At 38.0% G+C, this 12,824-nt stretch overlaps 1 long non-coding RNA gene across 1 annotated transcript in view; it reads right to left on the reverse strand.

Annotated features, from left to right (window-relative positions):
• Nucleotides 1-299: 299 nt before the first annotated feature.
• Nucleotides 300-12,824, reverse strand: part of LOC116275892 — a 63,865-nt gene continuing 51,340 nt past the window's right edge. Inside the window, exons 3-4 of the long non-coding RNA XR_004185342.1 lie at nucleotides 5,858-5,985; nucleotides 300-388 (exon numbers count right to left, since the gene is read on the reverse strand). This is a non-coding gene — a long non-coding RNA (uncharacterized LOC116275892). The remainder of the gene's footprint in view (nucleotides 389-5,857; nucleotides 5,986-12,824) is intronic.

Below are 12,824 nucleotides of genomic sequence, written 5' to 3' on the forward strand. Positions count from 1 at the left end.
ATAGTAAAAAACATTGTTTGTCTCCTCAGCAAGATTTTAATTAATGGTTAAAAAACAAAACAAAACCGTGAGCCAAACTGTGAGGCTGTAGCAAATCCGGTGTGCTTTGTGCTATGCTATTGTGTTTCTGTGTTGTTTTGTCATGGAAAGGGGTACCACAGGATAGAACGTGGGCCTAGGACCTTGTAAGCCTGCTGTTCAAGCTGGCCCAGCAGTCTGATTAGTTTCAAACTTTGCTTCAGGTCCCAGAAACAAAAACCGGTAAGGTTTCCCTTCTGTCTTGTTTTATGTCCTTGAGAAATTGACTTTGTGACCATGTTGAGGTCCTCTTTCTTGGTCTCGGCCATCTGGAGGGTGGGAATTTTCAGGTTGACATCGGACGTCCTGTCTGGAAGAACACATGATAATGTCATGGCCAGCCTTAAGAATTCTCTCAAGCAGTTAAAAATTCTTTGCAGGCTCAGAAATGACTATTCTTACTCCTTCTGGGAAAGGTACCAGCAACTGCTTCCTGCTGTAGCTCAGAAGCTAAGGTTTTGCCTTTTCATGATGGCATCCTGGGTTCAATTCCTGGCTTGGGAACCGAATTCTTTCTGGTTTGATGCATGTAGGACTTTTGCCATTTATTGATTCATGTTCCCTCCATGGACTGCTTCTAATTTACTGTCTTAATACTTTTTTTTTCTGAGCTACATTAACAGTGATTATAAATCTTGCGAGAACCATTGCTCTGTCTTTGGAAAAACCTCATGTGTCTGTGGTTATGTCCTAATCATAGTTAAGGCTTATTGGTTTCATTGGGGAGAATATCTGAGCATGAAGCAGTTTAAAAGCCAGAGGTGTCAGCTGTCAGCTATTTGCCCTAGCTAGAATTTGGTAATGGGCAATTTAAAAGTTTTTTTTTTTTTTTTTTTTTTTTGAGCTCTATAGTTGAAAGCCAGCTTAATTTAAGAAAGATATCCAAGTTATATATATATATTTAAAAGAACTTTATGCTTTTTTCTCTTATTGAATATTGTTTCTGGAGAAAAATTTTTTTTTTTCTTCTCAGTCAGCTGAATAATTTCTCCATTGATTTCTGTCTGTTTTCTTGCCATCCTCAATGCCCACACAAAAGGACCTCAGGTATTTTCTGACAGCCTGGCGACCTTAGGAATAAGAGGGGTGGTGCCATAGACCCTGTTTTTGGAGAAACCTCTGCTTTCCTCATGGAACCCCAAGAATTTTAAGTGGACAGATCCCTCTCAAAATTGAAGGCCCTGCTCTGTTTTTCATCGATACTGAACTTTTTTGACTTTGGGGAGCATCAGAAATGACTTTTCATTATGAAAGAAGTTTTAGTCTTGATATATAGGTAGAAGATATACTTCTAGGAATGGCTCATGGCAGTTGCTTACAGTGTGTGGTTATTACAGGCTAATAATTCCTTCTTCACACATTTAAATGAGAAAAGCATGCACTTGGGCACCCTTTAAGGCATGAAATGGGGGGATGGGCTGATTGACTTTGGGTTGCCCACCAGCCTTGGAGAAATGTCTTTGAGATGATATACATTGTGGAAGCATTGCACTGTCTTGTCCCGTAGCATTTCCCTCTTTTGGGGGACCCAGGATTTGGTGTAAAAATCAGATCCTTAATTCCTGGGGAACCGTTTTGCCTTTCAGCTGTGCTGGCCTATGAGGCCCTACAAACTGCATGCTTTCTTGGCCCTGTTCCTTGAAAGGCTCTGCCCTAAAGCCAATAATACAATGAAAACATTTACATGTTTAAGGGAATCTTCATGTATTAGAATGTCTGCTTTTCCTGGACATCTTAGCTGAACTTTCACTCACACAAGTTTTTCTTAGTTAGGGTAAAATATAAATCCTCTGTCCTGTTTTACCTAAAAGTTTTCATTTAGAAATACAAATTTAAAGTTTTCTAGCTGACAATTGTTTACAGCAAGGAACAGGTAATCAAGAGACTGATGGTCTAAAATGGAAAATAGAAACTTAAACACTGGAAAGTAAAAAAAAAAAATTATAATTCTACTAGTTCTGCTTCTGTCTATTTACATGTGTTGTATGTGGAATATTTATATAAAATTAATGACTTAAAGAAAAATAAGCACTTAAATAAAATATTTTCTCAGAAAAATGGAAACTAGTGCCTTTAGTTCACATGACTTTAGTAATCTTTGGTAAATAAAGACAGTTTTAAAGATTATTGGTAAAATAAATAACAAGTCTTCAAAATTTAGACATCTGGTTTAAATTAGGCAGATCAGATATTGTCTTTGCCAGATGCTTTATGTTTATAAACTGCTTTTATGGCTTTTGATAATTGTTCAACTTGGTTATATTAGGGTGACTAGATTCCAGGTAAGGCCTGGGTACATATGGAGTTAGCCATGTCCACTAGCTGTGCTGAAAAGAGTCAACTATTATCTGCAGTTCTTTCCTGTGTTCTACGCTCTGCACCTGACATATAACTAAAATAATTTCCCTCCTATGTTTCTCACTAAAAATAAGAGTTATGTGCTTTTTGTAAAATATTATAAAGAGGCATAAGAGTGTGAGTTTTTAAAGAGAATGAATTTTGTCTAGTTTGGAGATGTTAAGTTCTCATTTGTAAGTGGAAGCTAAGCATTGAGTACATACGGACACAAAGAAGGGAACGACAGACACAAGGATCTACTTGAGGATGGGAGGAGGGTAAGGATCAAAAAACTACCTAGTATCATGTTTATTACCTGGGTGATAAAATAATCTGTACACCAAACCCCACAACATGCAATTTTTCTACATAAAAACCTGCATATGTGCCCCAGACCTAAAATACAATTTGAAAATAGAGATAAGATTAAATTTAAGATTTAAGGCTGGGCACGGTGGCTCATGCTATAAACCCAGCACTTTGGAAGGCCAAGGTGGGCAGAGCACCTGAGGTCAGGAGTTCGAAACCAGCCTGACCACGGTGGTGAAACCCCATCTCTACTAAAAATATAAAAATTATCCAGGCGTGGTGGTGGGCACCTGTAATCCCAGGAGGCTGAGACAGGGGAATCATTTAAACCTGGGAGGCAGAGGTTGCAGTGAGCTGAGATCATGCCACTGCACTCCATCCTGGGGAACAGAGTGTATAAAAAAAACTATAAAATATTGATCTTAGAAATGAAGTCCTGTATATGAGCAAGTTGGCCAAAATATAAAGGGGATAATTTAGTTTTTCTATGGACGTCACATTAATGTAAAAAGTACACTGATGCAGACCCAGAATCTGGGCCTCTCTGCCTAAATAACAGCATTTTTATAGAGTATTAATTGGCTTTTTAATAAAAAAATTATAAAGGGCTTACAAAAGTCTTACCTTATGATCAAACTAATTAAATTGAATAGATTTATTTCTTTTTAATATAATGTTAAAAAATAGTGAAACATTTCTGTTTGCCTTTAGAGTAAACTGCAGAAGCAAAGGGAAAAAGAGGGGAGAAAGAACAGACAGATTCAGTTGGCCTCATGTTGTCTTTATTGGGTGCTGTTATTTTAAAAGGTTTTAGCCTTTTTGAAAAGTTTTGAGTAATAATTTAGGCTGAATGAATGATCTGTGATCTAATATTTTTGATATCAAGTTTTGTTTTTTTTTTTTTAAAGTGAAAGCAAGTTTATTAAGAAAGTAAAGGAATAAAGAATGGGTATTCCATAGGTAAAGCAGCAGCCTGCCATTTTCATGGTTATTTCTTTTTTCAAGATGGAGTTTTGCTCTTGTTACCCAGGCTGGAGTGCAGTGGTGTGATCTTGGCTCACTGCAACCTCCACCTTCCAGGTTCAAGTGATTCTCCTGCCTCAGCCTTCCAAGTAGCTGGGATTAAAGGTGCCAGCCACCACTCCTGGTTAGTTTTTGTATTTTTTTAGTAGAGACGAAGTTTCATCATGTTTTTCAGGCTGGTCTCAGTTATTTCTTGATTATATGCTAAATAAAGGGTATACTATTCATGAGTTTTCTGGGAAATGGGCAGGTGATTCCTGGAACTGAGAGTTCCTCCCCTTTTAGATCATATAGGGCAACTTCCTGACATTGCTATGGCATCTGTAAACTGTTTTGGCACTGGTGGGAGTGTCTTTTAGCATGCTAATGCATTATAACTAGCACATCATGAGCAGTGAGGACAACCAGAGGTTAGACTGTCATCACCATCTTGGTTTTGGTGGGTTTTAGCTGGCTTCTTTACTGCAGCCTGTTTTCTCAGCAAGGTCTTTATGACCTGTATCTTCTGCCAACCTTCTATCTCATCCTGTGATTTAGAATGCCAAACTTACTGAGAACACAGCCCAAGAGGTCTAGCCTTATCTTACCCAGTTCCTTATCAAGATAGGGGCACTCCAGTTCAAAGGCCTCTAATATTTCCTCCCTCCCTTTTTTAAGAGAACCCTTAATCCTAGGGATGGTAGATGGACAAAGATTCATCTTCTGTAACTTCTTCAGGCTGAATAGGGGTGATGCTATTTCTGACTAACTGTTAGGGTCTCTTGTATTTGGGATAGAAAGGAGCTCAGTCAGAAAGCATCAGTATGGTGAGGGACCTTCATAAATCTGAGTTCTGACAATAGGTAATAACTGGAAGATTAGTAATTGTTCAATTTAAGAAAACATTCGGTAAGCTTATCTTGCATTTCTACACAGAGTACAAACGCAATATATTTCACAATAGTAAAGCAAAATAAGTAAAATTTTCCCAAGTAAACGAAATAAGGTTTTCCATGAACTCAGCAACCGTTGGAACCAAGCAGACATGGGGTTGGAACCAAGCTGACATGGGGTCATCAGCTGATTCCAATGTGCGCCCAGAACTGGAATGTTGATTCAATTTTCTTTCTTTCTTTTTTTTACATTACTCATCACTCTTGTTTCTTCTGAGCTATAGTCGGAGATCACCAGTTGATTTACAGACACAAGCAGTCAGCCTAAATTGCAGAAAAAGTCTTAAAAATAACTGATGAGACTAGAATCTAATAACGGGTGTACCCTAGTTTTTGAAACATTATTTTTTTCCTCTCTCCAGTCCCCCACTTTTACTAAAGACAAATCATGGTAAGACTGATTTACTTTATTATACTTGGCCTGATTTTTTGTATGGAGTGCAGCAAGAATAATTATTTTACATATAAGCTTTTTAAATTGGCTTTGATGGAACTATCCAGATAAGACCTTTTCAAAGCCAAGCCCAGCTGTAGATTTGTTCCATAAAATCTCTGTGAGTTGAGTAAATTCCTCTCCTTTTGAGGTCCCAAGATAACCTGGGCCTCCTTGGCCTGTCAGAAAGTAACACTCTTTACTTACCACAGGTCAGGAACCCTGAACAGGAATTGCATAGACAAGGTATGAGTCATTTTCACAAAGGGCTTTTATTGGCTCTATAAATCAAGTTTGATTTTTCTTTTAATCAGAGTCTCACTGTGTCACCCAGGCTGGAGTGCAGTGGTGTGATCTTGGCTCGCTGCAAGCTCTGCTTCCCAGATTCACACCATTCTCCTGCCTCAGCCTCCTAAGTAGCTGGGACTACAGGCGCCTGCCACCACACATGGTTAATTTTTTTTGTAATTTTAGTAGACACGGGGTTTCACCATGTTAGCCAGATGGTCTGAATCTCCTGACCTTGAGATCTAACCACCCTGGCCTCCCAAAGTGCTGGGATTACAGGTGTGAGCCACCACGCCCGGCCAAGTTTCATTTCTTAAAGGAAAGCATGCCATTCCAGTCAAAGCCTTGATAAAATAACCAATTTTTCCAATTGCATCCTGTGCCCCCCCCCAAAAAAATTCCTATTATACCTATGAAAATAACTATATTGCCTTAACTATAAGTTAAGAATACTCACAAATACTCTCCAAATTCTGGGGAAATCAGGTAGAGAGAAACAAATATGCTCCAATTTTTGTTCACAGGAGTATAATTTAGTCAATTGTTGAAAGCTTTCAATAGCTCAAAAGTAAAGTTTTCTTGACTCTGAAAAATAAAGCAAAGAATAAGCCACATTTTAAGCAAAAAAGTAAAAAAGATTACTTTAGTCTTCTATTAGTTCAGTCCATGTAGTTAACTCTTGTCCTGTTTGATATTCACAAACATTTCAGCTCTCCATAAGTCTTGAAAGGTTTTCCTCTACTCCAATGTCACAGTCTCCATAGTTATTAGAAACCTGCATTTAAGAACACCTGTGAAAGTCCTGTAGCTGATTATAAACCCAGCTTTTAAAGGGGATCAAAACAAGGCAAAAATTATCTGAATGACAAAAAGTCTTAATTAGGACGGCCAGTATTAAAGCCACAATTGATAAGGAAATGTAGGTTACTTCTGTGGCATACAACAACTTTACATGACAATTACAACTATTAATAACATACACTAAGTTATATCACAATTATATGAGTTTCCCATAATTTTAGGACACATACCAATAACATATTTACACAAATATAGCCCAAAGAAAGCCAAACACTATTTCATATTTGACAATGTTTCCTGTATGATTTTTATACCAACTAAGACAAATTTCACCATTATATTAGTGTAATATTAATTTCAATCCCAATTCTTATTAAAACTTATAGACAAATCTAAACAATCTTAATCAGTTTGACCATAAGGTAAGATTTTCATAAACCTTTTATAATCCCTTACAATTTTTGTTAAAGAGCAGATCAGTGCTCTAAGAAAAACCTATTGTGCTTTTATTTTAATGTTCAATTTACAGAAAAACTGAATAATACACCTTTAACATTAGCCAATATATTCACACACAGAAGTTATTTTACAATTAATTATTTATAAACCTTTCACAACTTGTTCAAACCTTTAGATTTTTCTGTCTCACTTAAAACCTTTAAACTGGGCAAAATAAATCCAAATTCCCATGCCTTCTTATAATCTTTTACCAAAAACACATTTCACTTTCCTTACATACCTTGCATATAAAACTGTTCCTCCAGTAGTCTCAATTACATGTTACAATGTTAACTCTTAGAAACTTTTGTTTTTGGTGAAAAACCTGATAAGTAAGCAATGTTAATTATGTACTAGGTGTGGAGCCTAGGACATCAGAGAGAAGTGCAGATAACTGACTCTTTCCGAAATGCCTAGAGAGTTAACTTCACATGTCCTCAGGCTCTGCCTCACTGTAAAGCAGGTAAGTTATACAGTTACGAGTCATAGTGGCATTTTATGGAACATGTAAGAGGCCTAATAACATTTACATTGTACATTTCTTGCATAAATTTCCTTTCACGAATCCTTTCATGACTTAAAAAGACATGCTTGGACTTTCTGACTTGTCCTAAACATCCCTCTTTTTAAACAATGAATCATTTTACTTTAAATCAAGAATTTGCCATACAAGATCATTTCTTGTATAAAATATCTTTTCTTTATTAACCTTCTTTTCATAGCTATGGGGCATAGCTAACTCCACATGTCCCCAGGCCTTATCTAGAATCTAATGGCTCCTAGATAGGTAAATTGAATAATTTTCAAAAGTCAAGCAATTTATGACTTTTAAAGCATTTAGTACCTGCCTAATTTAGACAAAATGCCTTTATTTTACCAATAATCTTTAAAGCTGTTTTAATTTCCCAAAGATTACTAAAGTCACATGACCTAAAAGACATTACAGTTTTTACTTTTCTGAAAAAATGTTTGATTTAAGCTCTCATTATTTTTAAGCCAACTAATCAAAGTTCTCTCATATATAGACATCACATATACAACACATATAAATACACAGACAGACAAAAGATACAGTACTGGAAAGATTTTTCATTTGCCAGTGATATGGTTTGGTTGTGTCTCCACCCAAATCTCAACTTGAATTGCATCTCCCAGAATTCCCATGTGCTGTGGAACAGACCCAGTAAGAAGTAATTGAATCATGGGGGTCAGTCTTTCCCGTGCTATTTTTGTGATGGTGGATTAAGTCTCACCAGATCTGATGGGTTTATTAGGGGTTTCTGCTTTTGCTTTTTCCTCATTTTTCTCTTGCTGCCACCATATAAGTGCCTTTTGCCTCCTGCCATGATCCTGAGGCCTCCCTAGCCATGTGGAACTGTAAGTCCAATTAAAACTCTTTTTCTTCCTAGTCTCAGGTATTTCTTTATCAGCAGCATGAAAACAGATTAATACAGCCAGTTTCTTAATTAGATTACTGGCTTCAGGATGGAGCCCTTGGAGGAACAGGGCCAGGAAAGTATGTAGCTTTTATGGCCTAATAAACAGGCACAACTGGAAGGCAAAAACGAGATTCCCAAAAATTAAGGGTTTGATTTTTATATCAGATCATGGAACCCCAAAGGAGGGAATCAGCCCATCTCCCATGAAAGTCTTATCTCTCAGTGGGAGGTGGGGATATTTTCATACTTTCCAGGTGGCCAAGAGCATGCTTCTCTGATCCAAACATGCAAAGATATGAGTATCCCCCGATAACTGACATTAGCCATCCCTAAAAGTATATTCCCTACCTATTTATTACACACCAAATCTCTCTCATAATGTGAAGTAATTTCTGATACCCCCAAAAGTCAAAACCATAAGATAATGCAATGCAAAACAGAACAGAGCCTTAGATTTTGAGAAGGATCTATCCACTTCCAATTCCTGGGGTTTCATGAGGAAAACAGAGGTTTTTCCCAAAACGGTCTTTGGTGCCTCCTCTGATTTTCCCAATGAATCCCAAGCTGTTAGAGCTTGAATATCCACTTTTAATTAAGCTGACTTTTAACTATAGCACTCTAAAAAATTCTTTTAAATCTCTTATTACCTGAATTTAGGCCACATAGCAAATATTTCTGGCTCAGAGAAAGGAAAATTCAAGATAGTTCATGGAGGGGAAGATAATCAACAAATGGTATGAGTCATGCAGGTACCAAACCAGCAGGAAGGACTTATTATTTAAGCTGGGAAGTGAACCCGGGTCACCGTTGTAAAATGGCAAAGCTTTAGCTGCTGAGCTACAGCATTGGGTTGGTTTCCTTGCTCTTCCCAGAGGGAGTCTAGAGCAGCCAATTTTGAGCTTGCAAAAGGTTTTAAATGCTCAAGATAATTTTTAGAGATATGACATGAATCCCAACATTTCTGTCCCCTGGAAGGTGGAGACTAAGAGAAAGTACCACCACGTGGTTACAAGGTCAAGGTCCCAAGGACATAACTGATCAGTTTGCTGGGCCATCTTGAAGAGCAGGCTTATGGGATCCCAAGCCCAGCTTCTATCCTAAGGAACTCCTCTTTCTGACAGATGTAGACAGTGATTTTTACTATTCATTCAACAGTTTACACAAAGAAAGAAAGGAAAGGGAAAGGAGAAAAACATTGCCTGTGGTGGGGTGGGGAAGGCGAAGAGCTCAGGAGGCCAGAGAAAGACCCCCCACCCCATTGCAGCAACACTGATTCAAAAGCTCAGGTGGCCGCTTGTTGGTAACAAAGGAATCTTTTCCAGCAGTCCCATCAGCTCTCAACTTTCCCCTTTAGGGTGGAAAAAGCACCCCATGTCCCACAATCCTGTACATGCCTAATCCTGTCACCCATAGCCGTCAGCAAAGAATGCAAGAGAGATTAATCCAAAGAGAATAGCAGTTAACATCCTGTAGTGCCAAACCTGTTCTTAGCTGAGAGGGAATTTACTGAGAGGGGCCTCCAACTCCCTAAATCCTAGGAAGGACTCTAACCTTCCTAAGTTAGGCCTTGATCCCAGGTTCGGTAAAGCGTCCTTGCCTTTTATCAAGATGGGCCTTTAACCCCATCTGTCCTAGGAGAGACTCTAACTCCCCTAAGTTGGGTGTCTAACTCAATCCCATTCTTTACCCATGTAAATGCACCCACTTACCCAAACTTGGCCAATTGGTGTTGTGTGCAGATGATTTTCCTTTGGGTCAGGGGTCTCTTCAGTATAGTCCCTTCAGGATTTGCCAGAAAGATGTTACTGGAAAAGGAATCCAATCCAGACCCCAAGAGAGGGTTCTTGGATTTTTTGCAAGAAATAATTCAGAGTGAGTCCGTAAAGTAAAATGAAAGCAAGTTTATTAAGAAAGTAGAGGAATAAAGAATGGCTACTCCTTAGGCAGAGCAGCCAATATCAAGTGTTTTAATATTTGACAAGCTTTCCAAAATAATATTGTAAATATAGCCCTTTCAACGTTGGTTTTTGAGACAGAGTTCCGCTTCAGGGCTCCAGGGCTGAGTGCAGTGGCCGATCTCAGCTCACTGCAAGCCCACCTCCTGGGCTTCACGCCCCATTCTCCTGCCTCAGCCTCCCGGAGTAGCTGGGACCACAGGCGCCGCCACCCTCCCGGGTTTTTGTATTTTTTAGTAAAGACGGGTTTCAATCGCGGTTAGCCAGGATGGTCTCTGACCTCCTGACCTCGTGATCCGCCTGCCTCGCCTCCTCCCAAAGTGCTGGGATTACAGGCTTGAGCTAATCAAGGCCTTGGCCTCCCTTTCAACGTTGTTAACCTTTTAGATATTAGGTCTCCTGAAGTCCAAAGACACATGTGGCTTATTTAGCATGTTAAAATCATACAAAAAGCATCATCAGGCATAAAGTGGAGTTTGGCTTTTTTTGGGGGTGGTGATATATGTGTATCCATGTGTTTTTATTTATATATGTGTTCCAGAACTGTGCAAGCCTGATAATTTTGATATGTTTCCATATGTTACCAGAACTCATTATGATTATGTTAAATTTTTGGATGCCACAAAAATAATCAAATTTCCTTATTAGTTGCGTTATTAACCATGGCTTTTCTGAGACTCTCATCATGCACAGTTGTTGTTTTACTTTGATCCTTTTCAAAAGGCAGTTTTATAATCAGATATAGGACTATGATGGGCACTTTTCAATGCAGATTTCTGATAACTTTGGAAATCGAGCCATTAGATTAGAGAAAACAACTTCCAATACTCTCTGGGGCAGCTAGTGTTTTCATAAACATTAAGCAGAACAGGAATTAATTGCATGGACTAAACTAATAGAAAATTAAAATAATTTTTATCACTTTTTTCCTGAAATGCAGCTTATCTTTTTTATTTTATTTTCCAGAATAAATAAACAGTTTTTTGAAGTATTTATATGTTGTAACAGTTGAGTAAAATATACTCCTGCAAACAAAATTTAGAGCATATTCCTTTCTCTCCACTTGATTTCTCCCAAATTTGTGATTATTCTTAACTTATGGGAATATGGTTACTTGTATGAGTGCAATAAGAATCTGTGTTTTTTTGGTAACAGGAAACAATCGGAAGCACTGTTTATTTTACCAAGGTTGTGTGACTGGAGTAGCCTGCTTTCAAACTACTTTTTAAAACATGTGATTGATTCATAAAGCCAATAAAAGTCCCTTTGCAAAACTGGCCTCATACCTTGCCTATGTGGTCCTGTAGAGGGTTTCTGACTTTTGGTAAGTAAAGAATGTCACTTTCTAACAAGTCCAAGAGCCTCAGATTATCTTGAGGCATTGAGAGGAGAAGAATTTACCCAATTTATTCAAGTATTTGCAGGCACAGATAAATCTGTGGCTGACCTCATGACCTTAAAAAGTCTTATCCAAGATTCTTTATGGAACAAAGTTCTAGCAAAGCCAATTAAGAAGAGAACCCATAAGGAAAATAATTATTATTGCCAGTCTTTATGCAACTAATAAGGCCATACATAATAACACTGAAATTTATTTTGCAAACAAATCAGTCCTATCATGATTTGTCTTTGATAAAAGTGAGAGGCTACAGAGATAAAAATTATGCGACAACAATAATTTATAAGACACCTGTTATTAGATTCCAGCCTTGTCCATTGTTTATTGGTTTTTATGATTTTCTGCAATTTGGACTGAATCTTAAATTCTTTCTGGGCTACGAGTCTCTACACTAATATTTTAAAAATTACCTTCCAGTTTTCTGACTTAAACTCAATAGAATTGCTATTACTTTTTTTCTAAGACCCCACAACCTGAAGCTTATTCCTTCTAGTAGAGATGAGAGTAATGTGCCAGAATGCCACTGATTTCCTCCTCTGTAACTAAAAATGCATTGAGTCTAACATCTGGATACATTATGCCCACCATTAACATTTGTTTTTCTTCTGTTTCTATAGAAATACCTCTACTAAAAATCTGTTTGCCTTATATTTCAGACAACAAGAGACTGGTTTTCCAGCCTATTCACTTAGATTCTAAATGACATCTGATCTATTTTTATAAGCATTGTTAAACTAGGCTTAAACATTTTATTAATGATCATTGGGTGCTATTTGATTTTTAAAATAATTATTTGTTATATTCAACAGAGGTGCAGACTGTTAAAGCTTATGTCTTCTAGGTCTCAGCAGTCCACGCTGATGGTGGTGCAAGGATTTCAACCCCTAGCATCCTATGGGGAGGAGCTAAGCCCCTATAACACATTAAATTAGTCAGCAAGGGATTTTTTATGACCTCAAAAATTAGGCAGCGATGATGTCCCTGACTAGCGGGAAGCAGACTCAGAAGAGGAGACCTTCAGCCCTTTGTCTTTAAAAATAAGCAGGATAACATTTCTCAGGGAGGGTTGAAACAGAGTAGGGATGGGAACCGGCTTCAACTCAGCCCCACTAGGGCATTCTTTCATGCATTCCTACTGATCAGAAAACCCACACCACTACCTCACTGATGCCATACCCACTAATAGTCCTTTTGCTCAAAGAATTCCAGGAACATACCTTAGGAAATAACCAAGATTGTGGAGTGTCCTACCTCAGGAAAGAATGCTGAACAACTGATTTATAGCCTTGTTGCCACCATCCAGACCACTAAGTGGACCATTGCCTAAGATAG

Source organism: Papio anubis, chromosome 7 (assembly GCF_008728515.1).
Source record: "Papio anubis isolate 15944 chromosome 7, Panubis1.0, whole genome shotgun sequence".
Lineage (NCBI taxonomy): Eukaryota > Metazoa > Chordata > Mammalia > Primates > Cercopithecidae > Papio > Papio anubis.